This window comes from Heptranchias perlo, chromosome 17 (assembly GCF_035084215.1).
Source record: "Heptranchias perlo isolate sHepPer1 chromosome 17, sHepPer1.hap1, whole genome shotgun sequence".
In the NCBI taxonomy this organism is placed as follows: Eukaryota; Metazoa; Chordata; class Chondrichthyes; order Hexanchiformes; family Hexanchidae; genus Heptranchias; species Heptranchias perlo.
Window position 1 is genome coordinate 52,159,649 of NC_090341.1, and position 13,476 is coordinate 52,173,124.

The 13,476-nt window shown below is 47.7% G+C and overlaps 1 protein-coding gene across 2 annotated transcripts in view; it reads left to right on the top strand.

The window, feature by feature from the left end:
- rad54l2 (RAD54 like 2) overlaps positions 1 to 13,476 on the top strand; it is a 145,862-nt gene that overhangs the window by 15,817 nt on the left and 116,569 nt on the right. Inside the window, exon 1 of one of the 2 annotated variants that reach the window (XM_067998997.1) lies at positions 8,892 to 8,976. The exons of the other annotated variant lie outside the window; for it this stretch is intronic. The gene's annotated coding sequence lies outside the window, so the exon portion shown is untranslated. Of the gene's footprint in view, positions 1 to 8,891; positions 8,977 to 13,476 lie in introns of those variants that run through there. 2 annotated transcript variants of the gene reach the window in all.

Here is a 13,476-nt window from a genome sequence, read left to right on the forward strand (position 1 = left end):
CTTGAGCATACATGTGAAGCTTAGGGCAGCGACCCTCCGGAGGAGTCCAGTTTGACTCTTTCTTCTTCAGTTGCTGTACCGCGGATCCCTCTGTCTGCTGTTCCGGATCGTTGATTGTCTCATTGGGCTCGCTGCTGAAATCTTGGGATTTATGGAAGAATTCCTGGAGTCTCATTCTCCTGATGAATTCCTCTGTGTCCGCCGTGAGACCGATGGAGTCCATTTTGGTGGTGGGGCAGAAATTGAGCCCTCGGCTGAAAACCTCGATTTCGTCTGGTTGAAGGGTGTGGTCGGACAAATTGACGATAGACTTCCCTGTGGTTGTAACCGTGGTACCGGGGGAGGCTTGGTTGATGCTGGTGGTGATGCCGAGTTTCTCAAGCTTCCTGCTCTTGGTTTTCATGTAGGCAGCGTAGTTCCGTTGCCTCGTCTGTTTGGCGGTGTCTCGTAGCTGGTCTGCTGTGTCCTGAGTACAGGTTGAGAGTATGGACTCTATCTTGGTTTCGAGGTTGCGGCGTCTGCTGTAGAGTTGGTGTACGAGATGGTTGCAGAGTGTGCGAGAAGTACGACGGCAGAGTCTCTCAGCGTAATCTGAGTTGTATGTCGACCCGAAAGGACTACAGATCAAGAACTCACTCAAGTCGACATACAACTCGGATGTGATGCTGTCCCAGCCTAATATAAGATATGCGATTTGAGAACCTTTCACTCATTCACCTGACGAAGGGGATAATCTCCGAAAGCTTGTGATTTTAAAATAAATTTGTTGGACTGTAACCTGGTGTTGTAAGATTCCTTACATTTGTCCACCCCAGTCCATCACCGGCACCTCCACATCATCTTTATTAATAGAGGCATAGAGTACAAAAGCAAGGAAGTTCTGCTAAACATTGGTTAGGCCTAAGCTGGAGTATTGTGTTCAATTCTGGGCACCACACTTTAGGAAGGATGTCAAGACCTTTAGAGAGGGTGCAGAAGAGATTTGCTAGAATGATACAAGGGATGAGGGACTTCAGTTATGTGGAGAGACTGGAGTAGATGGGGTTGTTCTCCTTAGAGCAGAGAAGGTTAAGAGGAGATTTGATAGAGGTGTTCAAAATCATGAACGGTTTTGATAGAGTAAATAAGGAGAAACTGAAAAGGTCGGTAACCAGAGGACACAGATTTAAGGTGATTGGCAAAAGAACCAGAGGTGACATGAAACTTTTTTTTAAATGCAGTGAGTTGTTATGATTTGGAATGCACTGCCTGAAAGGGTGGTAGAAGCAGATTCAATAATAACTTTCAAAAGGGAATTGGATACATACTTGAAGGGAAATAATTTGCAGGGCTGTGGGGAAAGAGCAGGGAAGTGGGACAAATGTGATAGCTCTTTCAAAGAGCTGGCACAGGCCTGATGGACCGAATGGCCTCCTCCTGTGCTGTAACATACTATGATAATTCTCCAGTAGAACTTGAATTTAGTTCCACCATGCCTAAACCGCTTGAACACACGGGTTCATGCAATCTACCTTTATTGGACTTGAAACTATTAGAGAAAAAATGAACTTGCATTTATATAACTCCTTTCACATCCTTAGGACGTTCCAAAGCTGCTTTGATGGCCCATTTTGGTATGAAGAGTTACTGGTCTACATACCTTGAGGGTGGACCTACCATCACTTGCTCGGCACACAGACAGGATACTTATTAGGCCATGCCTGTTGTTTTTTGCTGAACATTGCAGCTGGGTTTCACTTGTCTCAGGAAGTCATGTTGCTGAAGTTCTGTCTGCCACCTTTCTGTTGAAACATCGTATCACTTTGTGCATCGACCTTTAGATTTGTGCATAGATAGCACCAAGAGTATGTGACAGTCCATTGAAATACTTGAGCCGATTCCACCCCTTTTCCACCCCCCCACCCCGGCCTATGTGCAGGGTAAATTTGTTACTAAGTAAAGATGAATAAATTGAGGAATGTGATATCATGGCAGGGCAGGGGCGAGTCAAGCTGACAGGAATCACAAATCCAAAAGTTTCTGATGTAATCTTCTTCAGGGAGGATACTGAGAGGTGTAGAGGAAATGAGGGACCTTGGAGTGCATGTCCACAGATCCCTGAAGGTAGCAGGACAGGTAGATAAGGTGATTAAGAAGGCATATGGAAATCTTTCCTTTATTAGCCAAGGCATAGAATATAAAAGTAGGGATGGTATGCTGGGACTGTATAAAACACTAGTTAGGCCACAGCTTGAGTACTGCACACAGTTCTGGTCACCACATTACAGGAAGGATGTAATTGCACTAGAGAGGGTGCAGAGGTGATTTACGAGGGTGTTGCCAGGACTGGAGAATTTTAGCTATGATGACAGATTGGATAGGCTGGGGTTGTTTTCCTTGGAACAGAGGAGACTGAGGGGAGGTTTAATTGAGGTGTACAAAATTATGAGGGGCCTAGATAGAGTGGATAGGAAGGACCTATTTCCCTTAGCAGAGGGGTCAATAACCAGGGGGCATAGATTTAAAGTGATTGGTAGAAGGATTAGAGCGGAAATGAGGAAAAAAATTTTCACCCAGAGGGTGGTGGGGGTCTGGAACTCACTGCCTGAGAGGTGGTAGAGGCAGAAACCCTCAACTCATTTAAAAAATACCTGGATGTGCACCTGAAGAGCCATAATCTGCAGGGCTACGGACCAAATGTGGGAACGTGGGATTAGGCTGGGTGGCTCGTTTCTCAGCCAGTGCGGACACAATGGGCCGAATGGCCTCCTTCTGTGCCGTAAATTTCCTATGATTCTAACCAGATTAGAGTCCAACATTCAAACAGCCAGAGGAATGAAAGATTGTCCTTACGGGATCAGGACACTATGGATGTCACTCCACCACTGCTATCCCTGCCCAGAAGGAGTGGATAGGCAGAAACAGAGTTCTGAGCCTGCAGCATTTGTAGCGGTGGTAAAATTGTTCGAACATCGTAACTCAGTGTATTGAAGTGGTGCCAGTGGACATAATGTTTCCTTTCAGTATTGTTAAACCTTCAAGTGGGGCAGGCTGTAAATGTGCAATTTCTTGGAATTTTATCAGTTGGAAATTACTGATACTATTTCTTAGAAGCAATTGTTTTATTGGGAGCGATAGTTGAAAATGAGCACTGTGCTGATTAATAAGGCAGGAATGCTGTGAAAGCAGTGTGCGTCTCTGTGTGTGGGAAGCTTTGCTTCCTGTACTGTGTTGTATAATACATGACTGTATTACAGCGACATATGTTCAGAACGTTTCACTCAGCCACGCCTGCCCTTTTGCCAGTGGGACCTCTGAATTCTCTTTCGAAAGGATAGATTCCAACTGCGTGCCATACTAGCAGGTAATTGTTGGGGTTAGCCTTGTGATGAGGGCCTTTTAGTGGGTGAAGGGATGGGCATGAGGCAAGGTGCTGCCTGTAGCCCCATTTATTTTGCAGTGTTTGATGTGGGTTTTTTTTAAAACCAAATTTGGTTAATCAGATATCTTCCTTTTATGCACTGTTTGATGCTGTTTGTAGTATTATGCCATTGACTGACTCTTCGAGCACCTGCTACTTGACCCAGATGCTTTGAACGGTTACTCAGTTGGAGAGTTGTGTGCACTGTCTGTTTGTGCCAAGTGAACTCTGCTTATCTGGTGCCTCTTGCTAGACCAGGTGAATACATTTATTCTCCACACCTGCTAGTCCTTTAAGGCATGCACTTCAAAATAAGTTACTGTCACAAGGCCGCTGACAGAAGCTACCTTCGTGGTTGGTTGTACTGCAGTTGTTGTTTTATCTTCTGACTTTGTCCAGTAACTCATGGTTTCTGTGCTCATTGCTATTCTAGTCCTTCTTCATATAAATGAAATCTTCTTCTTGCACTCACCAACAAACGCTATACACTTGTACTGATGATTCTACTCTACATTCCCTGCATCTTCTCCCACTCTTGCTGTTGCGTTCTCCACCGCCTCGCTGCGTCCCACTCTCCCCTCCACCACTCGCTGCGAGGCCCTCTCCTCTGCCCCCCGTTGCTGTCCCCCCTGCTCCCCCCGTTGCTGTCCCCCCTGCTCCCCCCGTTGCTGTCCCCCCTGCTCCCCCCGTTGCTGTCCCCCCTGCTCCCCCCGTTGCTGTCCCCCCTGCTCCCCCCGTTGCTGTCCCCCCTGCTCCCCCCGTTGCTGTCCCCCCTGCTCCCCCCGTTGCTGTCCCCCCTGCTCCCCCCGTTGCTGTGTCCCCATCTCTTGCCCCTCGACGCGTCTCCCGCTCAGCCCAGTTTGCCGCCTCTCCCTCGTCCCGCCCCTCGCCGCCTCTCCCTCGTCCCGCCCCTCGCCGCCTCTCCCTCGTCCCCCCCCCTCGCCGCCTCTCCCTCGTCCCCCCCCCTCGCCGCCTCTCCCTCGTCCCCCCCCTCGCCGCCTCTCCCTCGTCCCCCCCCTCGCCGCCTCTCCCTCGTCCCCCCCCCCTCGCCGCCTCTCCCTCGTCCCCCCCCCTCGCCGCCTCTCCCTCGTCCCCCCCCCTCGCCGCCTCTCCCTCGTCCCCCCCCCCTCGCCGCCTCTCCCTCGTCCCCCCCCCTCGCCGCCTCTCCCTCGTCCCCCCCCCCTCGCCGCCTCTCCCTCGTCCCCCCCCCCTCGCCGCCTCTCCCTCGTCCCCCCCCTCGCCGCCTCTCCCTCGTCCCCCCCCCCCCCTCGCCGCCTCTCCCTCGCCGCCTCTCCCTCGTCCCCCCCCCTCGCCGCCTCTCCCTCGCCGCCTCTCCCTCGTCCCCCCCCCCCTCGCCACCTCTCCCTCGCCGCCTCTCCCTCGTCCCCCCCCCTCGCCGCCTCTCCCTCGTCCCCCCCCTCGCCGCCTCTCCCTCGTCCCCCCCCCCCCTCGCCGCCTCTCCCTCGTCCCCCCCCCTCGCCGCCTCTCCCTCGTCCCCCCCCCTCGCCGCCTCTCCCTCGTCCCCCCCCCTCGCCGCCTCTCCCTCGTCCCCCCCCCCTCGCCGCCTCTCCCTCGTCCCCCCCCCCTCGCCGCCTCTCCCTCGCCCCCCCCCCCCTCGCCGCCTCTCCCTCGTCTCCCCCTCGCCGCCTCTCCCTCGTCCCCCCCCCTCGCCGCCGCCTCCCTCGTCCCCCCCCCTCGCCGCCTCTCCCTCGTCCCCCCCCCTCGCCGCCTCTCCCTCGTCCCCCCCCCTCGCCGCCTCTCCCTCGTCCCCCCCCCTCGCCGCCTCTCCCTCGTCCCCCCCCCTCGCCGCCTCTCCCTCGTCCCCCCCCCTCGCCGCCTCTCCCTCGTCCCCCCCCCCTCGCCGCCTCTCCCTCGTCCCCCCCCCCTCGCCGCCTCTCCCTCGTCCCCCCCCCTCGCCGCCTCTCCCTCGTCCCCCCCCCTCGCCGCCTCTCCCTCGTCCCCCCCCCTCGCCGCCTCTCCCTCGTCCCCCCCCCTCGCCGCCTCTCCCTCGTCCCCCCCCCTCGCCGCCTCTCCCTCGTCCCCCCCCCTCGCCGCCTCTCCCTCGTCCCCCCCCCCCCCTCGCCGCCTCTCCCTCGTCCCCCCCCCCCCCCTCGCCGCCTCTCCCTCGTCCCCCCCCCCCCCCTCGCCGCCTCTCCCTCGTCCCCCCCCCCCCCTCGCCGCCTCTCCCTCGTCCCCCCCCCCCCCTCGCCGCCTCTCCCTCGTCCCCCCCCCCCAAGCTTGGTAGAAGTTTGGACCGCCCTTCTGCAAGCTGCATTTGATGCTCGCTCAGTTGTTAATTTTAAATCTAAGATTGATAGATTTTTGTTAACCAAAGAGATACGGGGCTAATGCAGATGTATAGAGTTAGGTAACAAATCAGCCATGATCTCATTGAATGGCGGCACAGCCTCGAGGGTCTAAATGGCCTACTCCTGTTCTTATCTTTCTGTATCCCCCTCCCTATCATTAGGGCATAAAAACAGAAAATGCTGGAAATACTCAGCAAGTCAGGCAGTATTTGTGTATGCTTCCTGACTTGCTCAGTGTTTCCCATATTTTCTGGTTTTATTTCAGATTTCCAGCATCCGCAGTATTTTGCTTTTGGCTTATCATTTGGGCAAGTGTTTTCTTGCCCTGATCCAATCCGAAACAAATAGTTTCGCTACCTTTAGGACTATGATGGTACTTGGGTATCATACGGCGCTATTTGTCGGGTGTGTCACGGGATGTCTCACTGCACAAATCATTTTTCCTGTTCATGATATAAGCAAAAGATGTAGCTACATTGTGTGAAATATCCATTATTTTTAGTACAATATTAACAGGAATTTCAATCTGATTTTGTACTTCAGTAAAAAGTGTGTGTGAGCGTATATCTATCTATCTATATCTATGGATATATATAGAACTTTCTTCCTGTCCATCGCAGTTTAGATGTCACACAATGTCGAATGCAAATTTTCATGTCATACTTGAAAGAAGTATTAGGACTTATAGAATGTACAAACTCCCCAGCCACAGCACATAGTCACAGTCTCCCACTCTATTTAACTCTGTATGAACTCACCTAGTGTTTACTTAACATAATTTAGATGTTATAGGCTGTAAGAGGACACACCTTCAGCAGAATAGTATGTTTTTCACATGCTATCGTTTTCCTATCCTTATGAAACAGGCCATCCTTTGACTTGCCATGAGCAGCGCAATGGGAGATTTGATCTATATTAAATTGCACACACTGAAGTGTGCAGGAAGTGAGTAAAATGCTTAAAGCACATGCACCCTATAAACAAATTAGCAGACGTCCATTACAATCTGACATCACACTTTGTTAAAGATGCAAAAGAATCCTAGGGAGGGGATGGGAGAAAGAAAGGCTCAGATTTCACAATGGGTTCTTCTGACATGGAATGACAGATTGGCGAATTGGTCTCTGATTGACGGATTGCAACCAGCTGCAGTTCCTGGATTTGCCTATTTACACTGGTACTTGAGCCTTAATGGGGGCAAGCGATGTTAGCAGCTAAGCAGCGTGCCCGTGCTCCTGTCTCTAGACTACCAATGAGCAATGCCACAGGAGATCTGCTGGTATGTACAGAAATGATGCACTTCTTCAATACAGTAGGAACATAGAGTAGGCCATTCAACCCCTCGAGCCATTCAGTTAGATCATGGCTGATATGTACCTCAACTCCATTTACCCACCGTAGCTCCATATCCCTTGATACCCTTACCTAAGAAAAATCTATCGATCTCAGTCTTGAAAGCTCTAATTGTTCCAGCATCAACAGCCTTTTGGGGGAGAGGGTTCCAGATTTTAACCACCCTTTGTGTGAAAATAAACTGCATATTGTGCATATGATATCGTACAGCCTGCAGCATGTTCCAGGACAGTAACACATCTTAAGTTGAGATAACATGTTGCTGCCTTGGACATATGGGCACACTGTATTGAGATAAAAAGAAAAAAACTGGCATTTGGAAACTGAAATAAAAACAGAAAATGCTGGAAATGCACAGCTAGTCTGCCAGCATAGAATAATAGAATCTTACAGCACAGAAGGAGGTCATTCAGCCCATTGTGCATGTGCTGAGCTATCCAATTAGTCCCACTCCCCCTGCTCTTTCCCCATAGCCCTGCAAATTTTTCCCTTTCAAGTATTTATCCAATTCCTTTTTAAAAGTTACTATTGAATCTTTCAGACAGTGCATTCCAGATCATAACAACTGCTGCCTAAATCAAATTCTCTTCAACCCTTGTCTGGTTCTTTTGCCAGTTATCTTAAATCTGTGTCTCTGGTTACTGACCCACTTACCTGGAAACAGTTTCTCCTTTTTTACTCTATGAAAACCCCTCATAATTTTGAAAACCTCTATTAAATCTCCCCTTAACATTCTGGAAGGAAATAAAATGGGTTAAAGCTCGAGCGTTGGCCCTTTGTCAGAACTGGAAGTTGAGAGATAAATGAGGCCCTCTATAGGATTAAACAAAACAAAGATGGGAAGAACAGGTAAAAGTCAAAATTTAAACCAACTGCTGCCTCAAAGAAGATGGCTGTAATACCTTGTTAGTTTTTTTGGGAAGGTGGAAAGAGGTGAACAATGCTAGATGATTGTACAGAAATCATCTCAGTCAGATAGTAAAAGGCAAAATAAATTGCCCCGTAGAGGAGAATTAAGTGAAGGATGGATGGGGGTACAGGCTGAAATATTAACCCAATTTTTCTTTTCACAAATTCTGACTGACTTGCTAGGTTTTGTTATTCTGTGTCGTGTATACAAACTTAGCACTAGCTGCCAGTATTCTGTGGGGAGGGGGGTGTATGATTTGCTGGCATGGGTTTCAAGGTTGCTGACAATGGACAGCAGAACTCCATAATTAAAGAGAAGTACTAACAGGATTGATTTCACTGTACATTGCGAGGGATTATCACTTGCATATGTTATATAATACATAAAAGAGTTCTTTGTCTCGGTAACAATGTATTATTATAACTATCCATGAAATAGTGTAATAAAGCGTGTGCAGGAGTATTAAATTGTTTACCACTTGCCGTGGGGGTACACACTACTGATATTAAATGCCTTTTCACTTCTGTAATATAATTGTGATGTGTTCATATTCTGATAATCTGTGGGATGCATAAAGCTGCAAGGTTGTACAAATTGCTTCCTGCTGCTTCTCTGCAGGGCTGTCGAGTGGATCTGCTACAGCAAGAGCTAGAGGGTTTCAGAGTCACACGAGTGTTTCGAGGCAGTTTAATCTGGTGCAGATGATTGAAACAGTTTTTCCTATGGGAATCGGTTGTGGGTGGAACTGGGGAATTCTAGATAACAAAATACAAACAGCTTATGTAACTAACTGCCTTTAGAAACAACCACTCAAAATATACAGGGTGCATGGGGGCGCTGGGTCTGTACCTGCTGTTATATAAGCTTTCTGATTTGTGCAACTGATCTTGGCAGAAGAGGAGACTAGTGCAGAATTAAGACTTCAAAGCCCGTCGGCTGGTAAATAGGGTTGTATAACTCACTACAAGGCTGTCAGTGGGGACATTCGACTACTTCGTCACAGAGTGAGTGAGTTACTGTTGTTGTATGACTGTTGCTGTTTTGCTTACGGACTGAAGGGGGGTTTGGATCTTGTACTCTGCAGGAACCTGCTGGTAAAGTCAAAAGTTGCTATTTTTTTTGTTGCTGCATTTTGTGATCAAGGTTAGGTGGATTACCACTGGGAAATAGAACATTTTGGTCTGCATTTAGCACTTCCAGGTCAGTCATAGCACGATTAGATGCAGCATAAAGCTCAGGAATGCACTCCCTACTGCACCATTGTGACAATTCCATTTCCCACACCAGCTGTCTGTTGGCGTCTGAGTGAGATTAGAAGCAGTTTTGTACTCTGAGTTCAGGGACTGGGGTTGAGACTGTCCAAAGTCATTTCACGTAGAACCCTAGTGTCTCTCTTAATCCATCCTTTCTACTGTTTAAAATTGTGCCACTCTGTAAATTTTTCTGTTCAGATTGCTGTGTGACACCAGTTCTTTGCATTCCTGTCCTTTGGGATAATAAAAATATATTTTTATTTATTGAGGTGAAGTATGTCAGGCCTGACAAGTGGAACTATCCCACTTCTCTGAAAAGCAACAAAAAACGGTCTAAATAAATTCCCTCAGTCAGTAATTACAGCGAAGTCGGTGAAACACAATTGGAGCTATGTCAATTTAGTTTATATTGGAATGGCTATAACTCTTGAGCGGGAGGTGCTGCCACTTGGGCTGACCGTGGCCTGCATGGAGGAGTTGGCACTATGATGGTCGTGGCAGTAATAGACCTTAGTTTTGTTTAGTGAATGAAATCTAATGATGGTCAGCTTGTTTTTGTGGGGAAATAGAAGGTACTCTCCATCTCCAAATAGTCTTGAAAATAATTTTGCATTTCTTTTAGTGATGTACGACCAAATTATGAAGTACTGGTATTTCAAAGTACCAGCTGTTTGCAAAAATACACAGCTACAAATAATCTATGCTTTAAATTGAACCTTTATAATCTGTTTTTTTGTGTTTGCCTACATAACAACACAGTGGTTATACTTCAAAAAATAATTCATTGACTGTGAAGCGAGGTCCTGAGGATGTGAAAGGCATTATAAAAATGCAGACTGCTTTTTATGAGCTTCGCAACTTTAGGGAAGTGACCTAATCACAAGTATCACTTAAACATGGCAACTGTGTTGTAACTGGAGATTTTCCTTTCAAATCACCACTTAACATTTGTGATGCAGATGATGTAGGTGAGGTGAGAGTAACTGCCCTTGACATCAAGGCAGCATTTGACCGAGTCTGGCACCAAAGAGCCCTAGCAAAATTGAAGTCACTGGGAATCGGGGGAAAACTCTCTAGTGGCTGGAGTCATAACTAGCACAAAGGAAGATGGTAGTGGTTGTTGGAGGTCACTTATGTCAGCCTCAGGACATCGCTGCAGGAGTTCCTCAGGGCAGTGTCCTTGGCCCAACCATCTTTAGCTGCTTCATCAATGACCTTCCCTCCATCATAAGGTCAGAAATGGGGATGTTCGCTGATGATTGCACAGTGTTCAGTTCCATTCGCAACCCCTCAGATAATGAAGCAGTCCTTGCCTGCATGCAGCAAGACCTGGACAACATCCAGGCTTGGGCTGAAAAGTGGCAAGTAACATTCACGCCAGATAAGTGCCAGGCAATGACCATCTCCAACAACAGAGAATCTAACCACCTCCCCTTGACAGTCAGTGGCATCACCATTGCCGAATCCCCCACCATCAACATCCTGGGGGTCACCATTGACCAGAAACTTAACTGGACCAGCCATATAAATACTGTGGCTACAAGAGCAGGTCAGAGGCTGGGTATTCTGCGGTGAATGACTCACCTACTGACTCCCCAAAGCCTTTCCACCATCTACACGGCACAAGTCAGGAGTGTGATGGAATACTCTCCACTTGCTTGGATGAGTGCAGCTCCAACAACACTCAAGAAGCTCAACACCATCCAGGACAAAGCAGCCCGTTTGATTGGCACCCCATCCACCACCCTAAACATTCACTCCCTTCGCCACCGGCGCACAGTGGCTGCAGTGTGTACCATCCACAGGATGCACTGCAGCAACTCGCTAAGGCTTCTTCGACAGCACCTCCCAAACCTGTGACCTCTACCACCTAGAAGGACAAGGGCAGCAGGCACATGGGAACAACACCACCTGCACGTTCCCCTCCAAGTCACACACCATCCCGACTTGGAAATATATCACCGTTCCTTCATCGTCACTGGGTCAAAATCCTGGAACTCCCTACCTAACAGCACTGTGGGAGAACCTTCACCACACGGGCTGCAGTGGTTCAAGAAGGCGGCTCACCACCACCTTCTCAAGGGCAATTAGGGATGGGCAATAAATGCTGGCCTTGCTAGCTACACCCACATCCCATGAACGAATATTTTTTTAAAAATTGTTCGATATGCCAACTTTAAATCAATTTTCCATTTGCTCAGCTGCAACTCTGTTTTTGTATGTCTGGATCCAGTAGTATTGTGTGAATGGGTGTAAATTGTGTCAGCCTTGGCTCAGTGGCAGATAGACTCTTGCCTCCGAGTCAGAAGGTCGTGGTTTCAAACCCCACTGCAGAGAATTGAGCACATAATCGAGGCTGACATTTCAGTGCAGTACTGAGGGAGTGCTGAATTTGTGTTAAATTGGGAGATGTTTGTTGTGTGCGCTCCTGCCCACTGGGAACTGTCCCTGAAGCACAATGATCATTGGCTGTTATGTACTATCACTAACATAAAACATAAAGAACTGATTATTCCAGTAGCACAGCGACAAAGCATTTCCTTGCTAATCAGATGCTCATGGGGTTGGAGTTCCAGGTCTGCCACCTGTACAGTTTTGGGCTAAATTTTATTAAAAAGAGCCAGGGATTCTCTTACACACACGTTAACAGACCTCCCTATGGAATGCACAGTGTCAACCAGATTACACAGCTAGCTGATACTCCAATTTAATTCTGGTAATATAGTTTCAATCCTGTGAATAGTGGATGGGTGAAGCCCAAGCCTGAATGTTGCTCCAAGTACACAAGAGGTTAAATAGGAGACCCACTTGTATGTTTGGAAATTCATGCCCAATCAGATCTCGTGTGTACATGCAAGCTGCTTTCCCCTGCTTCTTTTCATGAAAGACACTCTGTGTTTGGATGAGCTGACCCAAGAATATATATTCACAAGGGAACACACACTTGGATATATTAAAGGGAATACTCAATGCAAGACTCTGATGTTATTCTATGAGTTAAGAAGTTAGGCTGGGATTAATACGGTGTTGTTAATTATTGGATTTATGTCACTCATTGCGAAAATTTAAAAGTATTAAACATTTTTTTCTGTTGAGGGTACTTTGGCACTCTCCTCATTAACCTGAAGTTGCTTTTTACCTTTTCATATATCATAAGATACGGATGAGGGCGGCCTTTCAGCCCATCTTAATTCATCCATCTGGAAAGTCCCTAAACTCCCCCATTGCTACATTTAATTGTTCCTTAAAATATTCAAGTTATTTGCCTCCACTACTTTATCTGAAAATCCATTCCAAGTGTTGATCACTCTTCGTGTGAAGAACAACTTTTTATTGATATGGTTGCCACTTTGTAAGTCCACTAGGTGAAGACTATTGCAGGTGCCATAAATTGGCAACAAATCTGACCCAACAGCGTAAACAAATAACATAGAATTGCCTTGGTGATTGCTGACTGCTTATTTAATATCTTTCAGCCATACTAACTCCAGCAGCTTATTTAGCAGTAAGCAGGCGGCCAGCTCCTACAACACTTCTTCCCTACTTGGTTGAGTGGTTAACACATAAACAAAGGATTATTCTGCTCGTACTTTCAGGTTTCTCATTAATAAGCAAATTAACATTGTCGAATGTCCATGGTTTTCAAACCAATTATGTGCCCTATAAGAAAGAAAAGAAAGAACTTGCATTTACATAGCATTTTTCATGACCTCAGGACATCCCTAAGCACTTTACAGCCAATTAAGTACTTTTGAAGTGTAGTCACTGTTGTAATGTAGCTGCCAATTTGTGCACAGCAAGCTTCCACAAACATCAGTGAGATAAATGACCAGATAATCTGTTTTAGTGATCGTGATGTTGGTTGAGGGATAAATATTGGCCAGGACACCGGGGAGAACTCCCCTGCTTTTCTTAGAGAGAGTGCTGTGGGATCTTTTACATCCACTTGAGACAATAGATGAGGCCTTGGTTTAACATCTCATCCGAAAGACGGCACCTCAGCATTGCCTTAGTACTGCACCTGGAGTGTCGGCCTAGATTATGTGCTCAAGTCTCTGGAGTGGGACTTGAATCCACAACCTTTTGACTCAGAGGTGAGAGTGCTACCCACTGAGCCATGGCTGACAGTTAGAAAATAAAACAATGTGGAGGTTTTCTAATTTAAACACGGTAATGCCTTTTGATAACAACGGCTGTCGACAGTCCAATTGCTGGCACATCTCTTTCAGTAATGGAGGTTGACAACACGAC